The sequence below is a fragment of the Mesoplodon mirus genome (assembly GCF_964341445.2).
Source record: "Mesoplodon mirus genome assembly, chromosome: 7".
NCBI classification, from domain to species: Eukaryota; Metazoa; Chordata; class Mammalia; order Artiodactyla; family Ziphiidae; genus Mesoplodon; species Mesoplodon mirus.
The window spans coordinates 64,148,666-64,169,501 of NC_138983.1; the positions used below are offsets into that span (position 1 = coordinate 64,148,666).

At 40.5% G+C, this 20,836-nt stretch overlaps 1 protein-coding gene and 1 pseudogene across 5 annotated transcripts in view; both read right to left on the bottom strand.

Moving 5' to 3' along the window:
• The window catches only part of GALNT18 (polypeptide N-acetylgalactosaminyltransferase 18), a 355,103-nt gene that overhangs the window by 71,174 nt on the left and 263,093 nt on the right, over nucleotides 1-20,836 (bottom strand). The window lies entirely within an intron of this gene.
• LOC309807962 (60 kDa heat shock protein, mitochondrial-like) lies at nucleotides 4,664-6,459 on the bottom strand (annotated as a pseudogene). Its single transcript has one exon. The product of its transcript is annotated as a 60 kDa heat shock protein, mitochondrial-like (transcript).

Here is a 20,836-nt window from a genome sequence, read left to right on the forward strand (position 1 = left end):
GGGTGTGAAATTCACCCTCACTGTAGTTTTAATTTGCATTTCCCTGAGTACCAGTGAGATGGAGCCTTTTTCCTATTTATGGGCCCAAAACACCAGCCTGTGAGAGGAGACCCATGGTCACCTTGCTCTCCTTAAGGAATCTCAAGAGCCTAAACAGGGCCTGGCACATGATAGATACTCAATAAGTTGCATGAATGAAGGATTGAGAGTTGAGCCTTAGTTCTGAGTCACCCCCTTGTGCACTTTCCTTGGTGCTCTCCCAGGTTTCCAAAGGCAGATATTTCACTATTTTCAAGCGTAAGGAAACATTTTTTAAAGTCTGACAATGCTTATTCTTCTATCAGACTCCACAGAAAAACACTCCCTGGGGATCCAGTTTCCCAAGCCCTATTCTTACAATAAAACACTGCCGAAAGGTCTTTTGGACAGAATTGCTGCTTGGGAAAAAAAAAAAAATGATGCTTTTTCTTGGAAGATGTCCCTGAAGGGGTCTGATTTTGGGTCAGCCGTAAGAAGCCCTTGAAGCAGTTTCCCTGTTTGAAAGGGATCCTTCAGAACTATCAGAAGGCAGCAGGAGGATTCATCCGGCAGGAATCCAAGAAGAGACCAGCTGGGCTGGAATGTCTGGAAACTTTTCATGAAGAAAAAGTTCAAAGGCTGTTTTGCAGGAACTTGAGATTTGCTGAAATAGCTGTTTACCTATAGGAAACCCAGGGGCAGCCATGGTGCCAAACTCAGCAAACCAGCCCATCATAGACAGGGGCCCCAGCTTTCCTTGGACCCTAATGCTGACTCTAAAGACTGGGACCGTGGAAGTTCATTTCCTTATGGGAAATTCCAGGAGGATCGCTTAGCAAACACGTGGTCATTGAGATTAGAAGCCCTCTTTCAGTCATTCCAAACAAGGTGAACTTATACATGGTTACCTTAAAACTCATAGCAGCCAACAGCCCTGATTACTATTGTCCAGATGCAGGCTAGGGTGGACTCAAGACAGAATGGAAGAAAAGGAATAAGACAGGCCTGGTTCTACCTGGGGTTGGGGAAGTGAAGCCAGGAGAAGGGTGGTCTCCAAGGATGTGGCTGACTCCTACTGTTTACGAATTTCTGTGTTGTGTTCCTCTACATCTCCCAGCCTTTTTTTTTTTTTTTTTTTTTTTCGGTACGCGGGCCTCTCACTGTTGTGGCCTCTCCCGTTGCGGAGCACAGGCTCCGGACGCGCAGTCTCAGTGGCCATGACTCACGGGCCCAGCCGCTCCGCGGCATGCGGGATCTTCCCGGACCGGGGCACGAACCCGCGTCCCCTGCATCGGCAGGCAGACTCTCAACCACTGCCCCACCAAGGAAGCCCCTCCCAGCCTTCTTTGAAGTCAGGAGGGATTGTGTGAGCAGCTCAGGCCTGTCACTTTCAGGCCCACGTGGGTAAGTATCCAGTGTGGGAAACCCATGAACATTTCTACTGCTTCTCCTCCCAATCCGCTGGATGTTTACGCCAAGATGACCTTGAAGTTCAAAGATGGGGAACCCCCAAGAAAAGCAACCTGAGTCCTCAGTTACCACTTGGAGAAGAGCTGCCCAGGAGAGCCCCCCAACATTTAGAGAACTGTGAAGTGAGTGAGAAATAAACTCGTCCCGGTTTCAGCCTTTGGGGTTTGGGGGCTGCTGTTGCAGACTGTGATCATTTCCCTGATTCATACAAGCTGCCAGCATGTGGAGAGGCAAAGTGACCAGAGAGGCTTGGGCCCTGCAGCATGGATAAACAGGGGTTCAATCTATCAGGTGAGACTTTGCAGCAGAAGCAGAGAAGGCATGGGGAGAGATTGTCCAGGTCCAGATGATGAGTCCATTCAGAGCAGGTCCCCACTAGGGACTGAAGATACAGAGAGATTTAGTCCCCAGTGGGGAGAGAGGGAGCTGCCAGGGGTAGGCAGGTATTAGGACTCCTGCAAAACAGGCTGTAGGAGAGAGTCTGGTTCAAGTTCAGAACCAGAGCAGCAGTCAGAAAACCAAGGGAGAAGCCAGCAGGCTGGAAAAGGAGAAGCCAGGGGCTTGGAGACCATGCATGACTCAGGGTTCCTCCGACACAGCCCCATGGCAGCTCCACAGATCCTAGTGTGAGCCAGGGGGAGGCACGGCTGCACCCACACTGCCAGCCCTGGTCAGGTGATACAGTCTAGCAGGGCTGACCCTCACAGCTTCCCCATGCATGAAGCTGAGAAGGCTAGTTCCAGCCCAGGCGTTTCTATAGAATCAAGACTACAGAAGCCCCAAGCTCTGAGACAGAAGTATTGGCCACGTTCCAAATCAGGGTCCCATTGACACGTGTGCTCTCTACTCTAATTGCATCTTTTGTTTTGAACTAAGATCTCTGGCTCCATTACCATCACTGATGCTGTTAGAGAATAATAATGAGCTTGAATGTCACAGGGACTCAGGGAACAATTTTCTGAAATCCAAACAAAACCCTTCCCGTCCCTAGTGTGAGAGTCATTTTTATCAGATAACTCAGCCCATCCATTTACTCAGGAGTTTTCAGAGCCGTCTCTGGTGGGTTAAGCCCCTCTGAATTGCTGTGAGCGCCTTCTCCTGTGGATGTATTCAGAAAAGCTCGCTCTACCCAGCTGCTATTCAAAGCTGATCCCCAGGACTGTTTAATTTATACTTTGCTATATGAAGATGAACCACTGACTCATTTAATGTGTTTCCTTTTTCATGTCTTTAATCAGTGGCTGTTTCTTTCCTCTCTCAGAAGCTTAATCTAATCAGAAACAACCCCTACTCCCCATGTGAACAGTTCGTTAGCATGTTCCAATCAAATTCAAATGGACTGTCCATACCAGATGCCCCTCCCACACACACACACCAAAAGGGTGACACTGGTCCAAAGGATAAGCCAGGAGGATAAGTTAGGAGGGTCCTTTCTGAAATGCAGGGCACTCAGAATCACTAGAGGAAAGTATAATACAATCTGTCACCTCCCAGCACGGTGGAGCCAGATGACAGGTGACCCATGTGTCACTGGGACAGCATAAGTGGGGAAGTTTGGCAGACCCTGGGTGCAAACATTAGAGGAAAAGCTGTGTGTCTGGCCCAAGCATCACACCCACATTCATCTCAGAGGAACGCTCGAGGTTATCGTTCAGATGATAAAACGAATCTGAGATGCTGAACATTTTCTCACTCAGAAGTATTTGTTTTAAAGAGTTTTCCTCTTACTCCACTGGAATTCAGATTAAGAAAGCTAGTGTGCTGGGTCTTCACTTAAAGAGATTTGCCCTTTTCATACACATCAAAATGAATTGTCAGCTTGGGTTTCATCTCTGATAGGTACCTACAGCAAACGCACATTAAAAATGGGATTTACAAAAGAGATCAGCATTGCAGTATAGCAGAACTTCAGGGGACCTAACAGATTACCTTTCATTTCCCACCTGAGGTTCAAGGTCACATGATAATATAGAAGCACAGTAGGAAATGTTTCCAAGACCTCTGCCTCTTGCGAGATGGGAGGACATTGTGGTTAGAGAACAGGGGTTTAACAGTCTTGGTGTCAAATCCTACATTTCCCATTTGCTAGATTGGTGACTTCAGACATTTCATTTCACTTTCTAATATTCAGTTTTCTTGTCTGTGCAATGTGTCACAAAAACAACACATTGCAAAAGTAGTTGTGAGGATCAAATGAGAGAATTTCAACACCTAGCCCAAGTTTAGAGCCCACTAAGTGTGAGGTATAACTATTATCAGTGTAAGATTCCATTGATGATAAGATTCACCACCGCTGTAATAAGAACTTTTCAGGGCAGGAGGAAACACCACATTCTGCTGAGCTCGAGATTTATATATCCACCTGCCTACATGTCACCTCCACGTGTGTATCTCTCAGGCATCGCAAGCTTACCTTGTCCAAAACCAAGTTCTTGATTTCCTTCCCTGCCTCCCCAGCTGTCCCTTCGTCTTCCCCTCATCCATCTAATAGCCCACGCCTGAAACCTACATAGATAATTATGTAACTCATCCATAATTATGTTCTCTTCCTCCTCCTTCACAGCCAGTAATGCATCAGCAAATACAGTCAGTTCTACCTCCTAAATATAGCTTAAATTTAATCACATCTCTCAGTATGCACAGACAACATTCTGGTCCAATTATTTTTGTGTGGACAACTCTATCAATAGCCTTTTTTTAAAAAAATCAGGAATGTACAAATGTCCTTATTCAAAAATACAAAGTAAATTATCTGTAGGCATGGACAATGACAGCAGGAAACCATTCTATGTTGTCAACTGAAACCAGTAACTGATGGTTATAGTGATTTTCTTTTTTTTTTGCGGTACGCAGGCCTCTCACTGTTGTGGCCTCTCCCATCGTGGAGCACAGGCTCCGGACGCACAGGCTCAGTGGCCATGGCTCAAGGGCCCAGCCGCTTCGCGGCACATGGGATCTTCCCGGACCAGGCACGAACCCGTGTCCCCTGCATCGGCAGGCGGACTCTCAACCACTGTGCCACCAGGGAAGCCCCTATAGTGATTTTCTTAAACATCAGCCAGCCTTTTCTTCAGTCATCTCCTTCAGCTGACCTCTCTTAAAGTTACTGGTGAGGAACACTGCCTTGAGCTTCCTTTCACAGCTCATTAATGATGGTAAAGCACTATTCTAGGAATTAGGACATGCCACCTCCCATCCCACCTCCCATCCCACCCATTCCGCCTATTCCAGGATCCTTCTCTTCTTTAGGAATTTCTGTGACTACGACTTCTGCTGTAGTTAACAGAGAGGCCACTCCAGCAGCATCCAGTAATGCACTTCTTACAACCTTAGTTGGATCGGTGATTCCTTTTTCCACCATATTCACAACATCTCCAAGCATAGCGTCATAAGCAACTTCTGAAGAACTCTGCAAAATTTTCTCAACTTCAACACCTGCATTCTTAGCAGTGGTCATTGCAGGAATTTTGAGTGTTTTAAAAATAATTTCTATACTAATTTTTTGATCTTCATTAGCTGGAGTTTTGAATCCAAGGCTGGAAGGCACTGAAGCAGGGCACAGCCCCCTCCCAAAACAATGCCTTCTTCAACAGCAGCTCACGTAGCATTAAGGGCATCTGTAACTCTGTCTTTCTTTCTTTTCATTCACTTCAACGTCACTTGTCCCACCAACATTTAGCACAGCAACACCATCTGAGAGTTTTGCCAGACGTTCATTCAGTTTTACCTTTTCATATTCACTAGCTGTAATATCTAACTGCTCGATGATTTCTTGAATACGCTTTTCAATTTGAGCCTTGTCACCTTTTCCTTTCAAGAGCATGGCATCATCTTTGGTCACAATGATCTCTCCACCTTTTCAGTCATGAGGCTGAACATCTTCACGATTTAGAGTTAGCCCTTCTTCTCCAAAAACTGTACCACCAGTAGCAATAGCCATGTCTTTAAGCTGGTTCTTTCTGTTGTCACCAAGACCTGGAGCTTTGACTGCTACAACCTGAAGACCAACTTTCAGCCTATTCAAAACAAGTGTACTTAGAGCTTTTCCATCCACATCTTCAGCAATTATGACGAAGGGCTTATGGTGAGCACTGGCAATTTCAAGAGCAGGAACAATGGACTGGACACCGAAATCTTCTTTTCACTCAACAGAACATAGGCATCTTGGAATTCACATTTCTGACCTTTTGATGTATTAATAAAGTATGCAGAGATATACCCTCTATCAAACTTCATGCCTTCAATAATTTCTAATTTGTCATTCAGTGTTTTTCCATCCTTTACTGTGATAACGCACTTTCTTCCAACCTTTTTCGTCGCATCAGAAATGATGGTGCCAATTTCTTTGTCTCCATTTGTAGAAATCGTAGTAACCTGGGCGATCTCTTCTGGGGTTGCCACAGGTTTACACTGCTTCTTAAGTTCAGCAGTCACAGCATCAACAGCTAACACCACACCTCTCCTGATTTCCACTGGGTTAGCGCCTTTGCTCACCTTCTCGAAGCCTTCCTCGGCGACAGAGCGTGCCAGGACAGTAAGTAGTGGTGCCATCCCCAGCCTCTTCGTTTGTGTCATTGGCAACACCTTGAACAAGTTTAGCGCCAATAGTTTTATATTTATCTTTTAAGTCAATGGACGTTGCAACAGTCACACCATCTTTTGTCACTTTGGGACTTCCCCAACTCTGTTCACTAATCACTGTCCTTCCCTTTGGCTCCATAGTAATGGCTACAGCATCAGCTAAAAGGTCTACACCTTGAAGCATTAAGGCTCGGGCATCCGCACCAAATTTTACATCTTTGGCATAAGCCCGAGTGAGATGAGAAGCCAGTGCCCTGGACACTGGCCTCATCTGGTGAAGGACTGTGGGTAATCGAAGCATTTTTGTGGGGTGGTGGCACGGCTTGCGGGCGACGAGACAGGCCGTCAGCAGCGAGTGAGGGACAGACTGCAGGGCACACACAGCAATGAGCCCGTGTCCCCTCCCTCCTCCTATCAATAGCCTTCTAATAAGTTGTTTTGCTTGTTTGCGAGTTTGTTGCTGTCCAATCCATCTTCTAAAATTATAAATCAGATTATGTCCCTTCTCTGCTTTAATTCAATTCAACCATTATTTATTTAGTATTTCCTTCCTTTGTGCTGGGAGCTATAATATGTGCTGGGGGCTGTAATATGAGATGGGAATTTTGTCACTGAACGAAACCTACAAAGCCCATGAGTTTTTGGAACTTACATTCTGTGTTTTTCATTGTGTCTCTCTGACCCCGAAAATTCATATGTTGAAGCCTTATCACCAGCCCCCCACCATGTGACTGTATTGGAGATAGAGCCTCTAAAGATGTGATGAAGGTCAAATAAAGTTGTGAGGGCTGAATCCTGATCAGACACAACTGGTGTCCTTATAAGAAGAGGAAGGGACCATAGAGCTCTCTCTCTACCATGTAGGGCACAGCAGGATGGTGGCTGTCTGGAAGCCAGGAAGAGAGCTCTCACCAGAATCTGACCATGCTGGTTCCCTGATCTCAGACTTTCAGCCTTCAGAATTGTGAGAAAATAAACTTCTGTTGTTTAAGCCATCCAGTCTATGGTATTTTGTTATGGCAGCCGGAATGAACTAATACAGCACTCATTACAATTTGTAACTATACATCTATTCTTTGTTCCCTTTTATCAGCTGTCTGTCCCGTTATACCATCAGCTCCAAGAGGGAAGGGGCTGTGTTTACTTTTGAAACATTGTATGCCAAATATTAAGCATGTAATTTTTTTTTGGGGGGGGTATGTGGGCCTCTCACTGTTGTGGCCTCTCCCGTTGCGAAGCACAGGCTCCAGATGCGCAGGCCCAGCAGCCATGGCTCACGGGCCTAGCCGCTCCGCGGCATGTGGGAACTTCCCGGACCGGGGCACGAACCCGTGTCCCCTGCATCGGCAGGCATCGGACTCTCAACCACTGCGCCACCAGGGAAGCCCAAGCATGTAATTTTAAGCATTACATGCTCAATGTTAAACATCGTATGCCCAATGTCACCTATGGCAGGCGCCTACCAAATAACGTCAAATGAATGAAATTGCATTAAATGTACATATAAAATTATAAGTTAAGTGATCATGTATTGGTTTGCCCATGACAACATTGGTTCATGCCTGCTGGTCTAGTGTAACACTTAGTGGTATCCTCTTTTACTTTCAAAAGTGTTCTGATTTGGATAATAAATTGTAATTTATTTATATATTTATTATTTATCTGTATGTGCCAAATTTATTAGGCACAACCTGATTTTAGAAACACTGAAACCCAAGATAAGCATCTGCCTTGAAATCATAGTATTACTAATATTTTCTCTCCCCTACACCATGATTTCTTTATAGGACTACCAATTCTAAGGCAGTGAAAATGACACACACCATCAAGACCTTCACTCACTGAGGAGCAGCATTTGAAGTAGGCATAATGAATAAAGCCAGACACACTGCATGGAGTGTGGCCAGCACTAAGCAAGGAAAGAGGTCCCATTCCTTAGACTATCCAAAACTAGAGAGAGAGCCCAGACACAGAGAGACAGGACCTCGGGGAGTAAATGTCTCCTGGGGGTGTTACTGGGGGTAACTCTCTTCAGGGCTGACTTTATGTGCAGGTAAGCCCGCTTGATGGAAAAACTTGTGTGTAGGGATAATTTCTGTAAACCATCGTTGGTAAGCACTGGGAAATTTTACTCATCAGGATCTTGCCCCTTGCATCGCTTTACAAAGTGAAGAGCATTTGCAATGGGAGTAGATGTCTCTTAATTCCCCTTCTGCAATTTCAGATTTGTGAGTATGAGGAATTTTCAAAAGAAAACCACAACACTGTTTGGATGGTGATCATGCTGATACAGATGCTGATGCTGAAGAGGATGAGGGGGAGGAGGAAGAAGAGGAGGAAGAGAGGAGGAGGGGGAGGAGAGGGAGAGGAAGGGGAGGAGGAGGAGGAAGAGGAAGGGGAGGAGGAGGGGGAGGAGGAAGAGAGGGGGAGGGGAGGGAGAGGAAGGGGAGGAGGAAGGGGAGGAGGAGGAAGAGGAAGGGGAGGAGGAGGGAGAGGAGGAAGAGAGGGGGAGGGGGAGGGGAGTGGGAGGAAGGGGAGGAGAAAGAGGAGGAGGTGGGGGAGAAGGAAGGGGGGGCAGTCCCTGCTCAGTTTCTATCATTCTGAGGAGCTGATTCTGGCCTTGCCTGGTGGTCCCTTCATGGAAAATTGGAAACATGATGTAATGGTGGCAAAGAAGTTACCTTCCAAGGGCACAATACAAAGCAGCAGGCAGACTCAATTAAAGAAAGACAAAATACAAAACAAAAAAAGAATAAGAAAAGGAGTGAGAAACTGACTCTCTGGAGCTTTAACATCCATTGCTGGCTCCCAGGTTTTTTACGCTTTTGCTCTTGCTTTTTTCCCCAAATCAGGAAATTATACATTGAGACATTACTATTATCTAATCCACAGCCTATAATCAAATTCCATTAATGGTCCCAATAATGGCCTTTATAGCTATTTTCCACCTTGGTCCCAACTTTTCAACAAGGTAAAATTTTCTTCAGCTTGGCTCTCAAACCCCTTTGTCGATTGTTACCTCTTCTCTGCAGCTTATTAATCTTACTTTGCTATGGCTCTCTCATTGAACACAATTAAAGAAACATAAGTGTGAAGACCCTTCCAGAATAAAATTGTCCATGGGTCCTCTCCTTCTGCTCCCCACCATTTCTAGGTAATTGCTTCATTATGTAGTTTTTTAATTGCTTTGTACTTTAGGGATTAATTTTGCACTTATCTTTACTAACCGTAAAACTTTTACAACGTACTGTTTAAGCTGTGTCTGTTTTGCGGCTGCTTTGTAATTGCAGAGTCACTGCGTGGCTGGTAAGCTAAAGATAATGTGCTATGGCAAAGAGCCTTCCTCTCAATGTTTTCAGATACCTTCTGGCTACCCAGCATGGCAGAATAATTGGTTCTGGGCTGCTTGGGGTGCTAAGCTCCCCTCCCATATGGAGATCGCAAGCAGAGAAGACCCCGATCCTGGGGGTTTAGGCTTCGTAGGCCCCAGGATGCTCAGACCTCAAGGGCCCTGGGAATTTCAGGCCCCACGGTCCCAGGAGGCCACGCCTAGTGGCACACATTCCAACAGAGCAGGGCTGGCTACAGCTGACCACCTAGAAAGACAATGTCAACTCCTCTCTCAAGGTCAAGTCCATATTTTCCCAGGGCCCTTGCACTTGGCCTGTGCCTGAGAGCAGTTTTCAAGGAATCCCTCTCCCTCCATTCTTGGTCAAATAAAATCTCTAAACTCCTTGCCCCCTCAATCCTTCCTTTGAAATCTGTATTCTATCACCACCCCTTGACCCCAACTGTCCCCTCAAAGGCTTCTTCCACTTGCATCTGGATGCCCTTTCTCCACTCATATTCTCACAGTACAGGGTTTTAGAGGCTTAGGCATCAGACAGAACCGTGTTCAAATCCCAGCTCCACCAAACTCTTTCTGTGTGGGACCTGGGCAACTGACTCAACCTCTCTGAGCCTTAGTCTTCTCGTCTGTAAAATGAGGATAATAATTCTAGCCTCTTGTGGTTCTCAGGACGAAATGACATACAGCATAAAACTCACCAGGATGTAAGCTCTAAGAGGGTACAATGTAGACAATCCTGTTCATCACTCTACGCCCAGCGCTCAGCACACTGTCTAGTATTAAATAAATAAAAGCACCAAGCACAAAGTAAACAATGAATAAATGGTACCTATTATCATTAGTGGTCATCTTACCATGACTAGTGCAATCCTGAAATGCTTCCCATGACACCTGTGATTTTCCACCAACCCAGCTCTTATCTTTCTAGTCAATTCTTCTCTGTAACTATGGGCATCACGCTGCCACCTGCCCCATTTCCTATGCCCATGCTCAATTCTAAAATCTCTTTCTAGTTCAGACTTTCATCTTCTCTGGGCTCCTCCATCCTCTTACCTTCAGTGGGCACACAGAGGGCACCTGATCCCCTGTCTCACCTCCAAATCTTCTCTTTACCTTTAGTTCTGGCTTCTTGCTGAAGTCAAGATCCGGGTATTACATTTCTCCCCTAATGCCAAGTGCAGAACACAAGCAGCATAATAAATGTTCACTGTGTAAATAAATAGATGGACGAATAATGCGAGCTTTCTGGTTATTTCCATTGTTATTTCTAATATCAAACTTGTCCCATTTTTCCCCACAAACCAACTCTCTACACCAAAGACCCCTTTCTTAGTCAATGGTACCCCCAAATCTCTCAGCATCTGGGCTTGAAATCTCAATGCCATCTTTGTCAAACTTTAATAACTCATTTATAAGGACCATGAAAGGCTACATCTTGACCTCCAATGAGCACTCAGACCACTATTAGCATCTCACACAGTGCTAAGGGAACACATGGACAATGCCTTAGCAAAAGTTTTGAGTCAGGCTTCCCTGGTGGCACAGTGGTTGAGAGTCCGCCTGCCGATGCAGGGGACGCGGGTTCGTGCCCCGGTCCGGGAAGATCTCACATGCCGCGGAGCAGCTGGGCCCGTGAGCCATGGCCGCTGAGCCTGCGCGTCCGGAGCCTGTGCTCCACAACGGGAGAGGCCACAACAGTGAGAGGCCCGTGTACCGCAAAAAAAAAAAAAAAAAAAAAAATTAACGAGATAATATAAACAAAGTGATGTGTCAATAGCATCCAATAAATGGAAGTTCATCCTCTCATTATTGTTATGATTAATAATATTATCATCATCTTCCAGACTTGTGGCCTAATACCGCTACCAACTGTGGAGCATGCATCTGCTTTATGAAATAATAATCTTCTTTTGTTGCCCAATAGTTGATGCCACTAAACCAACTCTTAGACATTTCAGACCTAGAAAGGCCAATGTTAGTAACCAAGGAAATGTCTGCCTGGACTCTCCCAGTAATAGGTCATCCACCATAAGTTCACTTTTTCCTTTTACTTAAGTCACTGATGAAAATGTTGGACAAGCCAGGATGAGCAAAGAGCCCACCGAAGGCCACCCGCTGGATTGCCAATGACCACTCTTTTTCTCCATCTGATGGCTCTACCTTGTCTGTCACTGGCCCTCTGTTTTAGCCCCATGTTACAGATCCCAGCCTTAGAGTTCAGCCATAGTCATGTTCTTTCTCAGCTGTCACTTTGCACGTGTCACCTCAACTCTCTGGAATACCTGTCCTCCTCTTCCCATCTGAATAACACACCTTCATTGCTTAGGCCCAGCCTAAATGCTGTCTCCTTTGTGAAGCCTCACCCAGCTCCCAGCGGTAGAGGGGTCACTCCCTCTTGGGTGCTACTGTAAAGCACACAGCATCTTTCATCCTTGCCATTTTGATCCTGAGCACTGGGTTATACCTTACTTAGTGCTTCAATCCAAATTATATTCACAAGGATGAATTTTCATCCAGGAAGTATTTTCTGGAATAAATGTCATTAAGGGACTTTAATTCTCTTGGTCAATTTTCTATATAATGTAATTAAAATATATTTCCTTTTATGCTAATTTTCTATTTTATTTTACTAGACTTATTTTCATGGGGTTAATACTTTTTGCATTGATTTTACAACTAAGATATGACTTATCTATCAGTAATTTTTAAATCTACATCTTTTTTACAATTATGGCCTCCATCACAGAGTTTTCTTTTGTGGTCATGATTTCAACCAAGCTTAGTTTTCCTGAATCAAATTTTGCAGGTGTAAATTATATTACTATTCATTTCTTCAATCAATTTTTTAGCTTTTAAATTTTTTACTGTGTTCATTTTTGTTTGTTGCTTTAGTTCGTGTTGATCTTTACTACTACTCATAATTTGGAAAAAGAATAATAGTTTGCATTTTTTGTTTTTTTTAAATTTTTTTTTTAGAACTCTCACAAGAAATAGTGTCAGCAGTTTCTCTGAGTTGTATACTTACTACAGTCGCCATTGGTAGATCAAAAAACACAGAAGTCCTTAAAGTCACAATAGAGGAAGGGGTCAAAACATCCTGTTTAAGCTCATGACATTTTCTATAATCTGTTAGATTAGTATCGATACTTAGAAGATGGGGAGGTGGTTGTCTCTCCCGCTAGACTGAGGGCCACTCAAAGACAGGGTCTATGTCATTCACCTCCAGTTTCCCAGCACCTGGCAAGAATGAATGAATGAATACACACATAAACGAATCCACAAGGAGATCATGAGAAATCTGATCTGATTTCTTACTGAAAGCCACTACACTATGCCTATCTATATAAGGCATAATGGTTTCTGAAGCCACTCTTCCTGGGTTGAAATCTCAGCTTTACCATTTTCTTTTAACATCTTTATTGGAGTATAATTGCTTTACAATGGTGTGTTAGTTTCTGCTTTATAACAAAGTGAATCAGCTATACATCAGTATACATATATCCCCATATCTCCTCCCTCTTGCGTCTCCCTCCCACCCTCCCTATCCCACCCCTCTACGTGGACACAAAGCACCGAGCTGATCTCCCTGTGTTATGAAGCTGCTTCCGACTAGCTATCTATTTTACATTTGGTAGTGTATATATGTCCTACCATTTTCCTAGGGCAAGTTATATCACTTCTCTGTGCTTCAGTATACCCTCCTGGAAGTGGGGGTAATAAAAGATTCAACATCACAAGGTTGCTGCAAGGATTAAGGGAGTTAATACATGTAAAGCACTTAGGACAGTAGCTCACATATAATTACTGCTACACTACGATTAACTATTAGTATTTCGGTCATAAATCTCATCTCTTTCTAGTAATACCGAGGGGTGGTCATGTTCATGTCCTATTATAGGGAGCTCATGATTCCATTAGGCATCCCTTCCTTTTTATGATTCCAATATTTGTTTCTCATATTGAATTGATAACTACATCCATTATAGCTTCCACCCCACTGTTCATGGCTCTAACCTTCTGAGATATATAGAATAAATTCTCTTACACTTGACTGGCCTTCAAATTTGAAACCTGTTCATTGAGCACATACTAGGTTCCAAGCATCAGTGTGAAAATTAAGTAGCCATAAATCTTGACATTAAGTATTTTAAAGTCTAGATAGGAAGGAAGTGGGAAAGGTGATATTTCTGTCTCTCACAGATCTTCTCTTCCTTTGAATACAAGATCTCCATGATACACAGTTGGCAAGCCAGAATCCAACTTACAAACTTAATATAACTTACAAACATTTTTAAGTTTGAACTTACAAACAATATAAAGGCTACATAATTAAAATTGTGTGATATTAGTATATGAATACACTAACAGATTAATGGAACTAGAATAGAAAATCCAGAAACAGACCCAAATATGTATGGCAATTTAGTCTATGATAAAGGTAGTATTGCAAACCAGTGAGGAAAAGATGTAATTTTAAATAGAAGGTGTTAGGATAACTGCATGGCCATATAGAAAAATAAGACATTGGGTCCATTCCTCACACCATACATCAGGATCAATTCTGAATGAATCAGAGATTAAAATGTAAAAAATACAACCATACAAGTATTAGAAAAAAACATAGGTGAATTTTTCTTTACCCTGATAGTGGGTAAACTTTACTCTGACTAAACTCTGGAAGCAAGAAGGAAAAAGACTTTTGCTTACATTAAAAACAAAAACAAAAACAAAAACTTGCATGGCAAAAAAAACACCAGAAGAAAAATCAAAAGACAAGTAACAAAAAACAAGTAACACACTGAGAGAAAATATTTGCAATGTATATGATAGGTAAAGTATTACCATCCCTAACGTGTAAAGAGACTCTAAAAATAAAGATTAACAATCCTGCAGGAAAATGGGCCAAAGATATGAAAAGCTCATGGAAAAAAGAAATGCAAATGGCCTTAATCATGTGAAAAGCTGTTCAACCTAGGTCTTAATAAGCGAAATGCAAATTAAAACTACTCTGAAAGCCACTTCTCATCTGTCAGATTGGCAACACCCCAAATATTCCACAACATACTTTGTTAGTTGACTGTGAGGAAACAGGCACCTTCATCATTCCTGGTGGGAAAAACACTACCCCTCTGGAAGGATATTTGATGATGTCTAGCAAAATTACACATGTATTTGCCCTTTGACCTCACAATTTCACTTTCAGGAACCTATTCAAACAATAATCCAGAAAAATATGAAAAACTGTATGCACAAGACAATTCATTGTAGCACTATGCCCTCAACAAGAAACTGGTAGAATAAACCATGGAATGTACATGCATTGGAATACCATGCAGCTATGAAAAAAACAATAAGGAATACCCCTATATACTATTATAAAGTAGTCTTCAGAAAAAAATTTATATAATAAAAAACCAAAATAGTGAAAAGTGTGCATAGCATACTACCATTTATCTAAGAAAGAGGAAATGTAAATATATACATATTCCCTTTTATTTTTTTAAAGTGTAAAGTAAAGCAAAATGTTTATGTTAGAGGTAGCAATGAAACAGGATAAAGAGACAGCAAGACATTAAGTACCTTGTGATAAAAGTACGTGCATACTGCCTATTAAATATTCTTGCTACAAAATCGAACCTACATCTCTAGGTCTAACTAGCAATGTAGAAGAAATATATGGAACAGAAGGACATGTTAGATGATATCAGGGGAATGCAATCAGGAAAATCTAGACTGTGGGAGTCTCCACAGGACAAATAACCTGATCTCTCTAAAAATAAATTACAAGGAGAAAAAAGAGATGGAGAAAGAAATCCAGTAGATTAATAGAGACTTGCAAGATATATTAATCAACTGGATCTTGATTCAAGAAACAATTGTAAAACAAAGTAAAAAAATGTTATGAGAGAATTGGGGGAAATTTGAACACTGATTGAATATTTGATGGTATTAAGGAATTCTTTTCAGTACTTTTAGGATGGAAATAGTATTGTGATAATGTTTCTTTTAAAAAGTTCTTCTCTATTTTAGATGCATAATGAAAAATTTTTTGATGATATAATGTCTGAGATTTGCTTCAAAATAACTGGAGTTGGGGAGGATTGGGTAGGGACAGAGATTAAAACCAAATTGTCCATGAGTTGATAATGTTGATACTGGGTGATGGATGCAAGGGGATATATTATACTATTCTCTCTATTTTTGGATATGTTTGAAGTTGTTCATAATAAAGAGGTTTTTTAAAAAAATCCCATTTATGATAAAATATTTGGGATATGGAGTACAATATCCTAGATATTATATTACATGTTTTAGAGGACATTTGTACCTAAATTCTAAGGTTCTAAATTCCTTTCCTATATGAGGGACCACATCATGTGTAATACTTGGGCCCATGGAACCTAAAAGGGTCCCTGACCCCTGGCAGCTAAGTAAGCATGGGCCTATAATCTAGGTTTAGCCAATTGTATGCTCTAACACAGTACTTTGAATTTTGGTGACTGTCACCAAGCCCCAAGCAATGGGACTTGCTTATAGTAGGACTACAATACTCCTTACAAATTAAAGCATGCTTAAAAAAATAAAGCACTATATGAAATGTATGGTTGTATATTTATGCAACATATACATCTACATGTATAATAATAATAGATATGATCATGTTTAGTATAGAGCACTTTATAGATTACAAAGTACTTAAATTGATTTCTTGTTAACTTTGTTGCTAAAATAATGATTTTAATAATAAGATAATAAACTATAGAATGAATTAACTTTTTTGGCCAATATAAACATTTTAAATTGTATAACACTATTAGGATAATAATATCTGGCTTGCCTATAGCACTTGATTGCTGTGTAAATTAAATAGGATAACCATAGGGAAAGAGCTTTGAAAATACAGATGTCAAGAAGCTTACCACCTATGTTTTCTTCTAGGAGTTTTACGGTATCAGGTCTTACGCTCAGGTCTTTAATCCATTTTGAGTTAATTTTTGTGTATGGTGTTAGATAATGGTCCAGTTTCATTATTTTGCATATGGCTGTCCAGTTTTTCCAATACTATTTATTGAAGAGATCATCTTTTTTCTGTTGTATATTCTTGGCTCATTAGTTGTAAATTAATTGACCATTTATGCATGAGTTTATTTCTGGGATCTCTATTCTGTTCCATTGATCTATGTGTCTGATTTTATGCCAATACCATACTGTTTTTTTTGTTTGTTTGTTTTGTTTTTTGTGATACGCAGGCCTCTCACTGTTGTGGCCTCTCCTGTTGTGGAGCACAGGCTCCAGATGCGCAGGATTAGCGGCCATGGCTCATGGCCCCAGCCGCTCCGCGGCATGTGGGATCTTCTCGGACCAGGGCACGAACCCGTGTCCCCTGCATTGGCAGGCGGACTCTCAACCACTGCACCACCAGGGAAGCCCTACCATACTGTTTTGATTTACAATTTTTCTTAAGTGCTATTTTGGTTGCATTTCACATAATGTAATATTTAGTATATTTGTTATCATTCAGTTCAAAATATTTTCAAATTTCTAGTATAATTTCTTCTTTGATCTATGAGTTATTCAGAAATGTTTCACAATTTCCAAAAATATGGCTTCTGCCTATATTTTTTAGTTATGGATTTTTAATTTAATTCCATCGTGGTCGGATAACATGTTTTATATGATGTTACTCCCTTGAAGTTGTTCAATTTTGTAGTTGTTAGATACAGTGTTGTATATATGCCCATTCGATTCAAACTATTAATTATGTTGGCCTATCAATTACTGGGAAAATTTATTAAAATCCTCAACTACATTAGTGGTGATGTTGATGTCTCCTTGAAATTCTATCCATTTTTACTTTATATAAATTAAAGCTGTGCAATTAGGCACATAAAAACTTATAACTGTTAAATATTCCTGATGGGCTTAACATATTATCATCTTGTAGAAATCTTCCTTATTTATCCTAAAGTATTTTGTAATGGTATTTCTTCTAATATTAACATAACTACAGCAACTTTCTTTTGATTGGTATTTACCTGTTATGACTTCTTCCATTTGTTTACATCTTAACTTTTCTGTATTATTATATTTCAGGCTTATATTGATAAATAGCCGACAGATAATTTTTAAAATCTAGTTTAAAAATGTTAGTCTTTTAATTTGGCCCATGTAAATTTATCATATTTACTGATATATTTGGATTTATTTCTACCATTTTATATGTTTTTTTCTTGTACCACCTTTTTATTTCTCTTTTTACCATTTTCATATTTCATTTTTCACCTCTACTACTTTGGAAGTTATATTTTTTATACATATGATTTTCATGGCCCCCCAAGAAATTTTAATATGGTTAATTTATCAGAATTTAAAGTCAACCAGAATCTTTTCCATCTTCATTAATAATATAAGCATTTTAGGGCACTTTATTTACAATCACCCCTCCCAACTTATTTGCAATTGTCATCATACACCGTAGTTTTAATTTGTTTTTATAACCTTGCAATACATTATTTACTATGAATATTTCTTTAGATTTACTCATATATGAGCTAATTATTCTTTTTTTATCTCAGATTTCCTTCTTGGCTCATTTTTCTTATACCTGAAGTATGTCTTTTAAAATTTATTTTATTGAGGATCTGTTAGTAGCAAACTCAGTTTTTGTGTTTCAGAAAATGGCTTTCTTCTTCCCTATTTTTGAAGGATTTTTTAAATTGAGTATACATATAAAAGTTGATATTTTCTCTCAGCATATTGAAGATATTATTTCATGGTCTTCTGGATTCCATTATTGCCATTGGAAAATCCACTGTTATTCTAATTATCATTAAATTTTAGGTAGTCTATCTTTTCTCCCTGACTGCTGTAAGATCTCCTTTGTCTTTGGATTTCTGTGGTTCCACTATGATAATGTCTAAGTGTGAATATTTTTGTATTTATCCTGCTTTGGATAGGTTGACTTCCTGAATCTGAGGATTGGTGTCTTTCATCAGTATGGGAACATTTTCAGTCATTATATATTCAAATATCGCTTTTGTCTAATCCTATTTCTATCATCTCCATTTGGAATTCTAAGATATTAGACACTCTCTCTCATTTTTACATGTCTCTCAACCTCTTTCTTTCATATTTTTGTTTTTGTCTTCCTGGGGTAATGTTGAATAATTTCTTCAGCTCTATTTTCCAGTTTACTCAATTTTTTTTCCTTTAACAATATCCAACTAGCTGTTTAATCCATCCATTAAGCTTTCAATTCACATTTTTGTATTTCTCATGTTTGAAATTCTATTTTTATACTAATATGACTGGTCCTTTTTATAGTCCCTTGCTTCTTTCTCATAATTTCAATCTCTTTTTATTTATTTAAATATATTATACAACTTATTTGATATCCTACTTCTGATAGATTCAATACTTGAAGACTTTGTAGATCAAATTTGGCTATCTAATGCTTTTGCTGGTGTTTGCTCTTGGTTCTTCTTTTTCCCTTGTCTGTTTCATGATTAAAAACAAAAAACAAAAAACTGAACTCACATTCCTTGGAACTCTAGCTGTGAGAAGTTTTGTGGCCTGGGTTAAAGGGGTCTTTCCCAGAGAGGATTCATGTACACTTTTGCAGATGCCTAAGAACTTCTAACAACTTTAAGTTAAATTCTCCTCTCGAGATTTTCTGAACCATGAAGTATTTTGATTTTGAATGACAGATCCAAGGGAGGGATTCACAGAAGAGAATTTTTCCTTTCTTCCTAGCACAAGATTGAGACAGGCAATTTTCACTCTAATGACGAAAATGTGGGTGGGAGTATTTCTAGCCCATCTTTATACACAGATAATGGGCCTTTGCAGTTCCAGCTTTATGGGAGGTAAAGGGTAGGGAATATTTTACTAGATTCTTAATGCTGGTCAAGCCTTAGGCTTTGTATCCTGTCCTCTGTATACTCCATGAAACTGGGAAATCATAAACTTCAAATCATCACATTCTTCAAATATAATGGACACAGGCTTTCTCTGATTCCTACTTTCACTTAGGTTTTGGTGTCTGTATTGATTTCCTTGGGTTGTTACAACAAAACACAGCAAACTGGATCACCTAAAACTACAAAAAATGTACTCTCTCACAGTTCTGAAAGCTAGAAGTCTGAAATCAAGTATTTTTAGGCCATGCTGTCCCCAAAGCCTCTAGGGGAGGATCCTTCCTTGCCTCTTCCAGCTTCTGGTAGCCTCAGGCATTCTGTGGCTTGTGGAATCATAACTCCAATATCTGTCTCCATCTTCACATGATTATCTTCCCTCTGTGTCTGTCTGTGCCCAGATTTTCCTTCTCTTATAAGGACACTAGTTATATTGGATTAGGGCCCACCCTAATGCAGTATGACCTCATCTTAACCTGATTATATCTGCAAAGATCCTATTTCCAAATAAGATCATATTCACAGGTACAGGGGGTTAGAATTTCAACATATTTTAAAGGGGACTCAATTGAACAGATAACAGTTTCTAACAACTTCTTAATTCCTTGCCAGCTCTTGAATACTTTCTTATATATTCTAGTATTTTATAGCCATCATCTGTATAATTTGTCTCCTATTCAATGTCAGCTCTTACTTCTCATGCTTTTCATTCTACTTGCCCATAGCATTTCTTCTTTTTCCCACTGAGTTGTGGACTTATAAACTGGGGGGAAAAAAGGCTTATTTGAATTGAGTGCAAAATAAGAATAAGGCTTTAAACGAGGACCCAGTAGACACGACTGTGAGTAAAGTAGAAGAAAATTACTCATGGACATTGTAATGCTCTTTTGGGAATGCTCAAAGGACTTTTATCCCTAGGTCACTGTGGTATATCTAGCTAGCTAGGCTTTCGAATTATAAAGATCTGGAGTTGAATCTTTTCTCTACCTCTTATAAGTCATATGACTTTGAGAACATATTATGTAAGCTCTTTATTTCACAATTTTCTCATCTGAAAAAAGGAGTATTATGATAACAGCTACTTTTTAGGGTGTTTTGTAGCTGGATTATATAAGTAAAGTGCCAGAGCAGATAATGAATAATTGTGCAAACAGCTCTATTTCTGTGTTCCAAATGGGTAAGGACTTTGAATAAGTTGCCTCTGAATAAATGAGGGGAGGAAAGCAATGTCTGTCATTTTTACATATAATCCTGGGGAGTAACTGAAGGGAGATCCTAGATGGAGAAAGTGAGGCACTGAGATGTTAACTCATAAACATGAAAGAAAAACACTAATAACCACACAAAATGTGCACATCTATTTTGAAGATGGCTGGAGGTTCTGTATCCCTTTAGCGGGGACCTAGATTTGAAATTCAAATTAACTAGCCCCTCCTTCGGTCCTCAGCTCTGCCAGCCAACAAGTTGTTGGGTCCCTGCTTTAAAAGCCACCTTTCCTTCAACT